This window comes from Schistocerca gregaria, chromosome 6 (assembly GCF_023897955.1).
Source record: "Schistocerca gregaria isolate iqSchGreg1 chromosome 6, iqSchGreg1.2, whole genome shotgun sequence".
Classification (NCBI taxonomy): domain Eukaryota; kingdom Metazoa; phylum Arthropoda; class Insecta; order Orthoptera; family Acrididae; genus Schistocerca; species Schistocerca gregaria.
Genome location: NC_064925.1, coordinates 294,637,628 through 294,651,346, shown reverse-complemented (window position 1 = coordinate 294,651,346; position 13,719 = coordinate 294,637,628). Strand labels below are relative to the sequence as shown.

The 13,719-nt window shown below is 37.4% G+C and overlaps 3 non-coding genes across 3 annotated transcripts; all 3 read left to right on the top strand.

Annotated features, from left to right (window-relative positions):
- The first annotated feature begins 8,905 nt into the window (after positions 1-8,905).
- Positions 8,906-8,977, top strand: Trnag-ucc (transfer RNA glycine (anticodon UCC)). The gene has a single exon. It is a non-coding gene; the product is annotated as a tRNA-Gly (tRNA).
- A 148-nt stretch (positions 8,978-9,125) lies between these two features.
- Trnag-ucc (transfer RNA glycine (anticodon UCC)) lies at positions 9,126-9,197 on the top strand. The gene has a single exon. It is a non-coding gene; the product is annotated as a tRNA-Gly (tRNA).
- Positions 9,198-9,345: 148 nt separating this feature from the next.
- On the top strand, positions 9,346-9,417 carry Trnag-ucc (transfer RNA glycine (anticodon UCC)). Its single transcript has one exon. It is a non-coding gene; the product is annotated as a tRNA-Gly (tRNA).
- The last annotated feature ends 4,302 nt before the right edge of the window (positions 9,418-13,719 follow it).

The window sequence follows — 13,719 nt, the reverse complement described above, 5'->3', positions numbered from 1 at the left end:
ATTCACATTTCGTGATACCAATTATACGTTTTCATCCTGATTTATACTGCTTCTTATTAAAACCGTGTTAACGATTAATCGATATTCAGATGTTTTCCTCTAATCTTTAAACGGATAGAATTTGGTTTTCTTTCCTTACTATAGTCATTACCTTGCCTTTGTATAAATTTAAAGAGATCTGTCAGATGTTATAAGAAGTGGGAATCTTGTCCAAATCTTCGTCTTGAGACACTATCGACGGAGGGGAAAGAAGAAAAGTAACCTAAAACACAATAATAACGCGTTATGTAATCACGAACAGCATCAGCGGGACATTACTAATCTGTTCTATCGATGAAAAAGGGTTCCGTTCCGAGGTGCCGCACCCGTTACGTCGTGTAGAGCGCCTTCGATGTAACTTGCGTCAGTTAGTTCTGCAAGTGACAAATTCAAGATAAATATTCTCGCACATTTTATTTTTAGGATGGATGTTCCTGAATGCTTACTTACATCCAATGACCCTAATCCCTGTGTTCAGTAACGCTGCATTTTTTTAATGAAAATGTGTGGTCCCTATAATATTTCTGTCAACATTGGTACAATGTGGCTGCAGTACACAACAATATTATGGTATGGTTAGACTAATATTCTTCTTAGACTCTGACTGAAAAGTGGCGTACCTCATTCTACCTTCCCCAGCACCGTCAAAATTTTTCCAAAAAATTAGCCATGCGAACGTTATTTGCGTTCTTTTTACTATGGTGTTGGTGAATTACCAAGCACTAGCTATGCTGATCACAGTAATTCTTTGAGTGATGCACCTCGTAAATGTTGTTCCCTCTCAAAATGAATGTACAGATGGTGAGTATACATTCTTATCTAAAACATCTTTTAATGACGAACGGCCGCGCGGTATTAGCCGAGCGGTCTTGGGCGCTACAGTTATGAACTGTGCGGCTGATCCCGGTGGAGGTTCGAGTCCTCCCTCGGGCATGGGTGTGTGTGTGTTTTTGTGTTTGTCCTTACTACAATTTAGGTTAAGTAGTGTGTGAGCGTAGGGACTGATGACCTTAGCAGTTAAGTCCCCCACGATTTCACACACAAAAAATGACGAACGTGGGATCTTGGTTACTGGAGTTTTAAATGCAGCCTTAAGTCACAGAAAACCGAAAATTTACAAAATTCATAGGAACACTTTAACAATGCTAGGAAAACTTAAAGCGAAGTCAGATCATGAGCAAAATTAACTAAAAACACTAAGAAATTTATATGTTGGCAATACTTTCTCTTTCGCAGAAAACAGTTTAAATTCTGTATCCAGAGATTTCATAAACAGCCAGTTAAGAAACGCCCATCAACCAGCAAGGTATTTGCTCCGTCCTCATACAAGTGAAACCATCGGCTACACAAATATTTATCAGTTCTTTTTTCCTTTCCTTCTGTGTGCCATCTGGCATTTCTGTTGTCTGCTGTACTTTTTGAGCCAGGGTTGACTCCTGCAGTGATGAACGCAAAAAAAAAAAAGCAGAAGGTGAGGGAATATGCAACAGCGATTAATATTGCGCTTTGTTGTTTCATGACGTGTCTTTGGAGAGACAGTTGTATTACGATGCAAGGAAGCAACAAAGTTCCAAGATTTCAGGATTTAGGACATTGAGGGAAGCGAAACGTTTACGCAAACCAAGAGGTATACATAAAAGTAGAAAGCAGGTTGTCGCATAGTAATTCACTCAGAAAACAGTTTGAGATGCTGTTTTAGATGTTATCATTACCTGTGTTATAAAGCAGCTGCAAGAAATAGTGCTGAATGTACTTTGTACTGTTTGTGACCAGGGTGCAACTAACCAAATGAGCTCTGCAGTGAGAAACAGACAGAATCCAGTCCTTTTAATTTTTTTTTGTTAGTGCTGAATCTATTGCAGTGATTATGTCCCACACCTGTTTAGAATACTTAAATTGCGCAACAAGGAAATAACGTACAATATGGGTATTAAAAAAAGGCCAGTTTTAATTTATTCAGAGAGTTTTTCGTCTGCATCAACAGAAGATGTTTATGACTTTGCCAAAGTTGCTGGGAATCATTTTGATTTAAGGATTCTTTTATTAAAATGAAATTTAAGGTAGTTGCAGCCCAGCTGGGTCATATAGTTGCTGCTATCTTTGCCTACCAAGGCAATATACACTGCAGAATTTTTTTTGAAAAGATAGTCTACTTGTTCGCTTCACTAAACAATTATTATCCATAGACAGCAACCCTTATAAGTCTGCCCTCTCTGCAAAGGCACCACATATTGAACTGTGGGAAATCGCAAAGTGCTGGAGCTAGGAACATTGAGAGATAAAACAACAATTTTCAGTTTCATAACCGGGCGGCAAACTACATTAAGATCACTGGTGTTCATTTGCAACATGTTAACATAATGGCTTTAATTTTATAAGCATGTGGTCTTTCAGTCGAGCTCCACTAGAGAACATTCTTTGTTGTGTGAGGCAGCATGGTGTCGCAAACGCCAAACCAACCTGCTTTCAATTCGAAGCAGCACTGAAAAGAGTAGATTCAATAACATGTTCCTACCTATAAATTCATTAGTTAACTGTGAGTATCTTACATGCTTCCCATTAAGCAGTATAAGGCGGTTTCTGGCAGCTCGTAATGACAGCTTTTTGACTCCAAAAAGACCACTGCATAGTTAATGAAAATGTGCTATACAGTGTTCTTCCTCTGATAACGCAGCTGGTGGTGGTGAAAAGGCGGATGTAAGGAATGACAGACAAGTATTAGCATATGTACCTGGTCACACGAAACAAGGGTCTAATACTCGAACCCAAATGATGTGATGACTGTAAAACGACTCTGCTTTCATCTATGACCACTTAGGATCGTATATTCACAAGTTTTGGGGAATTTGATACTTTAAACATACAATTACTGTATGCAAGTGACTGTGTAGTACCGTTTTTTAACAAATTTTCACAATCAGTAGCACACATTTTAGATAAATATGAGCAACAGGAAAAATTCGAAGATAAAGTCTGTTCAGTGTTTAGATTTCCAGAGGGGATAACATTTTGTAAAGTCCAATTTTCAGAACAGTATATATTATGAAAACTAGTACATTTTTTAATTTACAAGTATGTCAGAGACTGGAAACACACCATCTGTAATAAAATGATTAATGTGCTTAAGAAAAAATTGAATAAAAAGTTTAAAGCTATTTGAAATATCAGAGATAAATTTTAAGAAATAAAGGGCAGTAATTGATTTTTGTTCTCATTTATTGTTTTTATCTCCAATTCCTATTTTGACACGTTTCTCTTTATCTTGACGTTGTGTCTGCTTTTGTGTTGAAGTGTTTACCCTTCTTTTAAGGAACATTTTAAAAGAAATCAGCGGTTTGTAGTGCAAGGTCACTGATACACAGTTCTGACAAACTTCAGATAACAGTTGGGTCTACATGCTTCATCCACTTCTACTGATGACAGAGTATCTAAGCATGGAATAGATGGTATAATTTTTTGGTGGTAGTGTTGTATTTCTAGTAACTGAAATGAAAATTATTTGAAGGGTAACATTGGTATCAATATGGCGTGAGTTTTTTCTTAATAACTGTTGTGACGGTCTGTTGGGAAAATCGTGCACAAGCAGGTTCTCACGTATGAAATCAGTTGTATATATTACGGTTACTGTCATAAAGCAGCCGTAGAGAATCTGTTGACAAATGCACACTGTTAACAATAACTAAGTGAGAGAAACAATGAGTTGAGTAAAGGAATTTAACTGTTTGCATGTAGCCCTATTGCTCACAATTAAATTGCGTTATCTCGAGTGGGTGTGTGTCGCAAGGAAAATGCATTAATGTATTATCTGCATCTTGATCAAGCCGGAAGGAAGGAAGAAAGTTTCATATTTTACTTTCTGTCGATTAACATGCATATGGAAGAAAAATATCAAGATACCTAAATAAGTCAAAGTTACCGTTGGTAAGTTAGTGAATTATTAGAATTAATATGCCTTTACCGACGATCAGATATACTTTCATTCAATTTTGTGGTGCTGTAGTGCAGTATATTATACCTACGTTTAAACTGTTTTATTCTGATGCTAGCCAAAAACCCAACTTCTGAAGTTCAGAAAATCTGTATTGGTAAAATTAAAATTACAAACAAAGACTATATGCTACAGGAGACGTAACCCGCACTGTTTACGTTTTCTTTAGTTCATCTCCATATCAATTAGGGCCCCTTTTTTAGCTCCATGTTACCACTTCTTAACACAGGACTTGCTCTTTTTATTTATTGTTGTTCTGTGCAGTAATCAAAGAGAGAGTTTAACGTAAACTGGCAAAGAGTCGACACAAGGAGTTCAATATAAAATTTCAAGAGGAAACGTTAATGATAGTCTCTGAGATACATATCAGGTAAAAAGAGTGATATCCACAGATTCGGAGAGTACTAAAATAGTGTGGTAGTACGTCATTTAATTGTTCACTTAAAGCATACGCTTACAGTAAAGCATTACTAAGCATATACGATCTGGTAATTTTAGAGTCCGAATGTACATAAAATTGTTATTAAATCCAGAAGAAGTCACTTCTGTCAAAAGGAACTAAGCAGGGGATTTGTAACTGGCATCTCTAGGGTACTAGAAGGTAGTTACAAAATTGGTAAGCCTACCAGAAACACTGATCTTGAGTAAATCAAGTGGAATATTTGAAATACGTGTATAAGCATATAGCTTATGTATATTAAAGGCAAAGCGGAGATGTGAACCTAACCACGACTAAGAGACGCCAGTATACCACTGCCAACTGCCAATACGAGCCAGTGAGGTAGTAAGTCAACAAATTATCGCCGTAATCATCATACCAATCATTACAATACTACGTTTAAATATATCTTTCACTATTAATTCTCTGTAGTGGATTTTCAAATTGGTGGAAGTAGATGATAGTTGGACCTGATAGTAGTAGAGTAGACTGGTGATATTGTATTTTTTTTAAACAAAAGTGTTTCTATATTTGATATTTTCTTGGTGAAAAATTGCTGAAGTAGTTGGTGAATGTGTTTATGGTCCTATTTAAATCTTAATTAGATAGAGTAAAATCTAAAAGAGATGTTTCAGGAGCTAAATGTGGGACTAAAACAGGTACAAGAGGAAATGAAACAGTTAACAGAAGTGAGGAGTTAATAAAAATGAGCAGTTAACAGAAGAAATTTAAAAAAATAGTGTAAAGTCATCAGATAAAGGTGTACAATAACTTTAAGAGGTGTAAAAGAGAGAACGAAGGAAAATTTTCGCAGATAGGGAAGGGTAGAAACCCATTACAAGAACAAATTAAAGGCTTAGAGCCTGTTGTCAGTACAGAGTTGGAAAAACTGTACTATTGGGTATTTGAGAAAGTTAAACGTAGTAATATACCTTTGAATGGCTCGAAGAGAACCGGGATAAGTTTCCCATACTTCCCTGGCCACAAGATCCCACCGATTAAAATCCAGTCGAGAATCTGTGGGCCCACAACGATCTGGCCCTTCGCACCGTACGTCCTCAACCGAGATATCTAACGTAGCTGGTCGGCATTGGTGTACATCCCTGTCAGTACGTTCGAGAACCTCATTGGCTGTCTTCCTGCACGTCTCGCAGCAGTCCGTACTGGTAAAGACGGTTATTCAGGCTTCTGACAGGTGTTTACATGAATGTGACTGAACAGTGTAGTATAAGGTCGGTGAGAGTAAGGAAATTGCCCTTGTGGTTGTAATGGCTATAAATAGGCTCTGAGCGCTATGGGACTTAACTTCTGAGGTCATCAGTCCCCTAGAACTTAAAACTACTTAAACCTAACTAACCTAAGGACATCACACACATCCATGACCGAGGCAGGATTCCAACCTGCGACCGTAGCGGTCGCGCGGTTCCAGACTATGGCGCCTAGAACCGCTCGGCCACTTCGGCCGGCTAAATAGGTGGAAGTCCTGACTAAGTTTTTACTGGTTTAAGCGTGTTAAGCTCGGCATTGGGATGGAATATGAATAGTCAGCCTTTTGGGTTAACTGGATCTAATAATCGCTTGTACTTGGCTGACAGCTTGAGCACAGAAGGAAACTGTCAATAGTATGTCCTCGGAGCAACTGTTGGACATCTTCAGGTGGTTCAACATTGCTGAGTCATCAGCAATGTTGAACCACCTGAAGATGTCGGACAGTTGCTCCGAGGAAATAGTGTGGAAGTTGCACAACGCGATCTGGCGCCAAACCTGTGAAGACTACTTGCAACATATCCGCCGGGAAAAGAAATCAAATCTGTGTGAATTCCTAAGCGACGAAACTGCTGAGGTCATCGGTCCCTAGCTTTACACACTACTTAACGAACTTATGCTAAGAACAACCCACACCCATCCCCGAGGGAGGACTCGAACTTCCGGCTGGAGGGGCCTCGGAATCTGTGACATGGCGCCTCTAACCGAGCGGCTCCTCAGCGCGGCCCGCCAGGAAAACTCGAAAATTCACATAGAAGGAAACTGTTACGGAAAGTTCTGGAACAGGTGTATTTTTATGTGAAGGGTCGATTTCTTTCTATTGCCTGGAAGTATACTGAAAATCATTCGTTCTCAAGATAGGAAACTGGTAATAGAGTAGGGGCAGCGGCGGTAACTTTTCGTAACTATTCTATGTAATCAGTTTTTCTTGTACAAGATGTTTGTATGTAATATGCATGGAGGATAAGGCCTGGTGTAACTACAAATAACTCTAATATATTTTTTCACGGAACAAAGCAAAAGGATAGAATACTCAAGGTGAATTAGAATTTGTGAGACCAGCAGACGTTATTCATAAAGTAAGTGGACAACAATTAAATAGTTTCTGAAAACAGAAATTTTACAGCCGACCGGTTGCAAATAACGGTTTGGTAGAATTGACTTACGTTTCGACTCCTACTAAGGGGTCTTCATCAGAATGAAAATTTGAAGAATCGTAAAGCTACATCGCGTAAAAAGAATGGTCGGAATTTAGAGCAACCATGCACAAGTCAAAATTGAAATAAAATACGTTCCAGCCTCGTCCCGTATGCCTAGCTAGGAATAACATCAGACTGACTAGGCATTCGTGACAAGGACGGAACTATTGTATTTTAATTTTGACTTGCGCATACCTATTCTAAATTCCGACCATTGTTTTTGCGCAAGGTAGCTTTACGATTCTCCAAAATTTCATTCTGATAAAGACACCCTCAGTACGTGTAGAAACCTAGGACAATTGTATCAAACAGTTATTTTCAACCGGTTGACTATAGAGTTACTATGTTTAAAAATTGTAAACAGTTGCTAAGAAAATCCATGTTCGAAAGTGCGCGATTAAATAAAATAATATATCCTTAAGGAAGATGAATCCTGTACGAAGTTACACGGATGCATATGTCCGTATGTACAATCATGATAATGAATAATATTTTAGATAACAGGAAAATATTGTTGGTGTATTTCTTAAAACTGAAGGAAGCACTGATGATTACGTTTGTGTTAAGTGAGAAGGATCTAACGTTTTTCGCAATGTATTGATGAGTGGCATCTGGATTACCTGTATTGGAAAAGATGAAAGAGGGACCATGTCCTCTAGTAAATACTGAAGTACAGAAAAGGAAGTTTCCTTGATTTTGTAGAAAATACAGGAGCAATTTTCTCACAGCACTTGTTGGTTTGAGACTGTCGGGAATGGGAAGGAAGAAATAATATTTTAATGTCGCTTGCTGACGTTAGGAGAAATGAGGTCATAAACACTGAGATGAGTGAACACTACAGCTTCTTTTGCTTAAAACCGAGAGCGCATTACCCAGGCTACATACAAAATTTCAAAATTTTTCTAATCTTTTTTCACGCTTATAGCACCACAAAATATTGAATCACTTACCGAATGTTCAGTGTTCACGCGGTACATTACAAAATTGATACCTTAAAGTATTTGCATGAAATTATATTATCAAACTGCGATTTAATTAAATTGAATCTGTAACTTACTTTTGATCTGATCAAGCCAAAAATAAACGGTTTGACACTATGCACTAATAGCAAAAAGGATCTCACAAGAACATTTAAAGAGATTGTCATCTTTTTCGTGTACTGTTGTCGTTTTGATTTTTTCGTAAGTATGTAGTTGAATAATCCGAAATCAATAAAAGCAATATAGGTTTTACAGGCTTACCGTCGAATATTTTACACATCAAATCGCATGTAATGTAATCAGAAGTTTGAAACTTTTTATGCAAGACAGTTCCATTGTTCAGTTAGTTGGGGGAACGGAATGGCGGCGGGTGGAGGAGTACTGTGATATTCTAAACGAGCAGACAGACTGAACGTTACAGAAAAAAGTACATTGCCAACTTCAGTAACTTTCAATGGCAAATCAGTTATTAACCTTGTTGGCCATATTTTTATACTACAGATTATAATAGATGATTTAGGCAGTATCGATCATCCCGAGAGAGCTCACAGTTTCAACGGCTGAAAACTAAATGAGTAACGGAAACAATTTCAGTTACTATGAAATAGGTCTTGCTTGAAAAGTTATACAGATGTTTTACCGAAAGTGAATAAAGCTGCACCTAATCTTTCTGTCCTGTTGTAGACAAACACATGCAATTTTACTGTCGAAACATAAAATGTAGAACGTCAACAAAGTGGCATAATGTGGAGCAACAGAGGTTCAGTTTAAGATGTGCATCGCTTGGTAATTGTGCTACTTCTTCTCACCAAAACAACAAAAATTTGACGAGTTCCGGTTGACATCACCTCGTGGCCGAATGTTGCATGAGGCTGCGAAACGAGAAATTGGCTGTATGCCAAAGAACTGTACATCTCTCGGCGTGCCGCAGGATCTGTGACGTCACAGCGAGAGCAGAAGCGCCACTCGGTGTATCTCTCTCAGCTTCCACAGGGCGATGGTGGTGTAATGGTCAGCATAGTTGCCTTCCAAGCAGTTGATCCGGGTTCGATTCCCGGCCATCGCATATGTTTTAGTTAAACTTTCTGATTAGCATACAACACGAAACACAAGGCGACAAATGCAATTGTCTACAAAGTGTTTAATAAGTTGACTATTTAGAACTTGTAGTATGCAGAAGCGCCACTCGGTGTATCTCTCTCAGCCTCCACAGGGCGATGGTGGTGTAATGGTCAGCATAGTTGCCTTCCAAGCAGTTGATCCGGGTTCGATTGCCGGCCATCGCATATGTTTTAGTTAAACTTTCTGATTAGCATACAACACGAAACACAAGGCGACAAATGCAATTGTCTACAAAGTGTTTAATAAGTTGACTATTTAGAACTTGTAGTATGCAGAAGCGCCACTCGGTGTATCTCTCTCAGCCTCCACAGGGCGATGGTGGTGTAATGGTCAGCATAGTTGCCTTCCAAGCAGTTGATCCGGGTTCGATTCCCGGCCATCGCATATGTTTTAGTTAAACTTTCTGATTAGCATACAACACGAAACACAAGGCGACAAATGCCCTTGTCTACAAAGTGTTTAATAAGTTGACTATTTAGAACTTGTAGTATGGTTTTCAGTAAGTTTAACTCTTGTATGTTAGTTATACCGTAACTTCGAAACTCTTTTTTTTAAATTCGGGAGCATGTAAGTACTTCTAGTAATAATTTTTATAGAATATCAAATCATATGTATTCATTTAACTACAGAAAACTATGTTCGAGACGAATAGCAAATATAAATTCGTTGTGTTTATCTCAGATAAATTACTATTTTTTAAATACTTAGAGAACGTTGAAGAGGTTGACGAAATTTGCTACCCTGGAAGCACAATAGTTAAAGAAAGTAGATGCAAGAAAGACACAGTAACCAGAACTGGGCTTGGAAAACTGGCTTCTATAGAAAGAAAACAACTGCTGACACCCAAAAACATAAACCTCGATAACAGTAAAGGTTCACGAAATACTGTGTTTGGAATCCAACTCTCTAAGGGTGCGAACCAAGGAGAAGGGGGAATAATCATTTTGTAAATCTTGGAGTTCTTCTTATTTCCGTGCTTACTAAGAAAACAGGAGAGGAATTCCACCTCGTGTAAGACACCATTGTGGTTTTGTTTCCACCCAGACACGTTTCAGCATTTTTTGGGCTATTTTTGATGGATTTCATTATATTACTTCTGAAAAATTGAAGAAACTTGTCTACAAAATATTTACATTTATAAAATGAGCGATTAGTGGGAATTTTTCTTTTACATTGCTTTGCATGCAATACAGCAGGTTAGGCACATATTAGGATATGAGTCGTTTTTTAAAACAGTTATTGATTGGATAGAGGAAAGAAAGAATAGCAGAGGCAGTCCTAGATTTGAACATAAGGTAATGGAGGGTACCTTCACGCAGTTAATTTTTATTTGCTTACAATACGTATACCCTTGATTATTTTTGTAATACTGGAGGATATTTCGATAAAATGCTATTTGAAGAATATGTACACGTAGTAGAAACAAACTTCTGATAATAATAAGCTATGTGTCATTTCCCCAAAACATTTGTGGAGCTTGTTTCCAAAAGGTACGGAACCCAAAAAGTACAAAAAATGACTTAGAAATGACCGCCTATGCGGAGCAGCTTTTTGGATCGAACAAGTAAATATCTTCTCGCAAAAAGTACCAAACCTCTTACTTTTTTTTAAAGTCTTTAGTCTTCTGACTAGTTTGATGCGGTCCACAACGTATTCCTCTCCTCGAATCTCTTATACAGAGGTCATGAAATCCAGCATTATACACTGAAACATACCAAACACCTTTGTACTTTTATTGTAAGAAGTACCAGAGCCTCTTACACTGATCTGGCTGAGTGCTGTGACATCACAAATGTAATGAGACAATATAGTGTGTTTGTGCGATCATGTGATTTCAGTTTTAGTAATGGCTACCATCAGCTTGATATTGTGCTATTTCGTATTATATTCTTATGCTTCCTGTTGTATTTATTTACTGGGAACACTTAAAATAGAAACTGGTAAACACGTGGATGTGGAGTGCTTTGAAATACGAAAAACATAATGCTGCTGCAGCTGCAAAACCTCAAATCACGTGTAAATGTCATATCTTCATATTGGAAGATGACATGATATGTGAAAATAACAGATATTGGAGCAATACAGATGCTGGAGTAATAGAAATTTTTAATGAGGTATACTGATGTGGACTGTACGAAAAGAAGGAGGCCTAACATGATAAGACAGAATATTCAAGCAAAAAGAAAACTATAAGCTACAGTATACGAACTGATCTTCAGGGGGAGGTCCCTGTTTGTACATCTACATTCCTAAGTACTTTTAATGTTGGGAAAAGGAAAGCTGAGCATGTATCTGAAGAGAAAATCTGAAATTATAGTTCATGTAACAAGACTTAATTGCAGAGAACAGCACTGGGAGAGAAAAAAAGACACCACTAAGAAAACAATTGTCTCCAGAACTGACAATCTGTAAAATATCGTACACATTTTGCGAGGAGAGAACATTACAAGTTTAACACAATCTCCTTACACACTGTATTATAAGATGAGCAATAATTTCTAATTCTAGTAGATGTGACGTAATGAATTGACAGTTAAAAGTTAGAGTCATATTATATGTAAAATTTCTGTTAAGTTCACTGTATATTAAAAGGCAATTTCTAATGGCCTTTTTAAAATTTTCTTCAGATTTTTGTGGATTGTGGATTCACAACAGAAAACAGGAGATCTGAAATGCTAACGTAGCATTTAGAGTTATTTTTAAAGCTGCTACTGATGAGGACATTAAGAAATAGCTCGTCGTGGAAAGACTTGTCCATGAACTAAAAGCAAAGACATTTTTAGAGAATCTTCGCAAGTTTCCAGCTGACAGTGTAACAGTGAACTTCGATTTGATGCAGAATCAGCCTTCACGATAGACACAAATTAACAGAGCGTATTATTCATGACAATTATGGTAGAATGTGTTTCCAGCTGACAGTGTAACAGTGAACTTTGATTTGATGCAGAATCATCCTTCACGATAGACACAAATTAACAGAGCGTATCATTCATGACAATTATGGTATAATGTGTTGGAAATAGTAATTCTTGAGCGGAGCAAAATTATTTCATCAAATATGACACATTTTTATAGGTGATTTAAGAGTGAAGTTGGTAGGGGACCAAAGAAATTAGTTCATGTCTGCGGCATTTTCCCAAGGCCGTCTTAAAACCGTACTGTGATGAAAATAATATTGAGTGTATTCGAGTGTTTTGAGACTTTTGTGTATCACTTGGTCATTCATATGTGCATGCCTGCATACATGGCCTTTGGTACTGTAGAAAAGAAACTCAGAAAACCTGAAACTGTTATGCACCCAGTGGAATATGACAGCTTATCTGAGACACACTTCACTCCCTGAATTCAGCCAAATGTCAGTTCCAAAGTCAGAAACCTTCAAAATTAGTGAAGCCAAACGTCTCACTGTTCACCACACATCAGCACTTTTCAGTCTGGGTGCTGTATGTGGAATAACACCAGTGTGCAAACACAAAATGTTCAGTAGGGGGGTAAGGTATGGTCGTATTTTGCCTTGAAGTAAGGATTTACCAAATAGTAGTCACATACAACAGACTAAAGAAAGTGCTTTGGTATGTCTTCTTTCTCCAATGGGCTGTGAATTGAACCAAATCCCTTTCTGCAGAAGTTTGGTAGAGGTTAATGATGTATAAGTAGTTAATGAGGATGGAGACAATGAAACGTAGGTATTAATGATGATGACTGAGGTAATACTAGAAAAAAATAGTTGCTGTTAGTACAATCATTATTAATAATTGAGTAGTACCTCCTAACAACCAAAAATAATTATGTAAGAATTGAAGTAAATCCCATTCTGGAAAATCCAGTAAAGAATTCATGTATGTCAAGTTACGATCGAAGTAAGACAAAGATAAGTTACATTATAAATTTTTGATTGCTGAACATCTCCTCTAAAGTAATTTGCAATAAATGTCACAAAATCTATTAGTACTGAGTGTTATTTGTTCATCAAGTATAACTTGTACACATTTAAAATAATTTTTGACAAAAAGTAGCGAATTCAACATTAAATTCGTAATAACTGTACAAAACAATAAATAACAATGAACTTTTCTAAAAGATGTACCAGTGAGTCCTTAGCAAACTGTGTATCAATTATGGTTTACATACAAGAAGTGTAGTGGCTATAGGGAATTTTTCTACTCTACTCAAAAATTTGCCAGCTGCATCGATAGATTTCGGAAACAAGCTCCACATTTATTTTCTTTAGTTTCACTTCAAAATTTACATTTTACAAATAATTATTTACAGTAATCACAAATAAACTTTCTGTGTCCTTCATATGGTTTGCATAACTCAGGCTACCACTTGTAAAACACGCCAATTTTATCCAGTTCTCTTAGTCATCACAGTCTAACGTAACAGTCGCGACACTCACTGCTGTAGAAGTTGTTACGGCTTGACAGCTGGAGCGACACTAGCGCTCCGAGCGGCGAGAAAGGAGAGCCCCAGATGCGTCTTAAGCATAATGTTTGTTTTGCATTCCATTCCTGCGTGATCTATGAAATATTTGAATTATTTTTTTGCCTCCAACAGTTTGTGTAATATCGGAAGACAAAAAAGTTTCTAAAAGTAGGGATAAACATCATGAATCCAGTGGCAAGTTACAACACGTTCGTGAAGAAACACTTGTGACGTTGGATAGAAATGCAGCTTACCACGTTG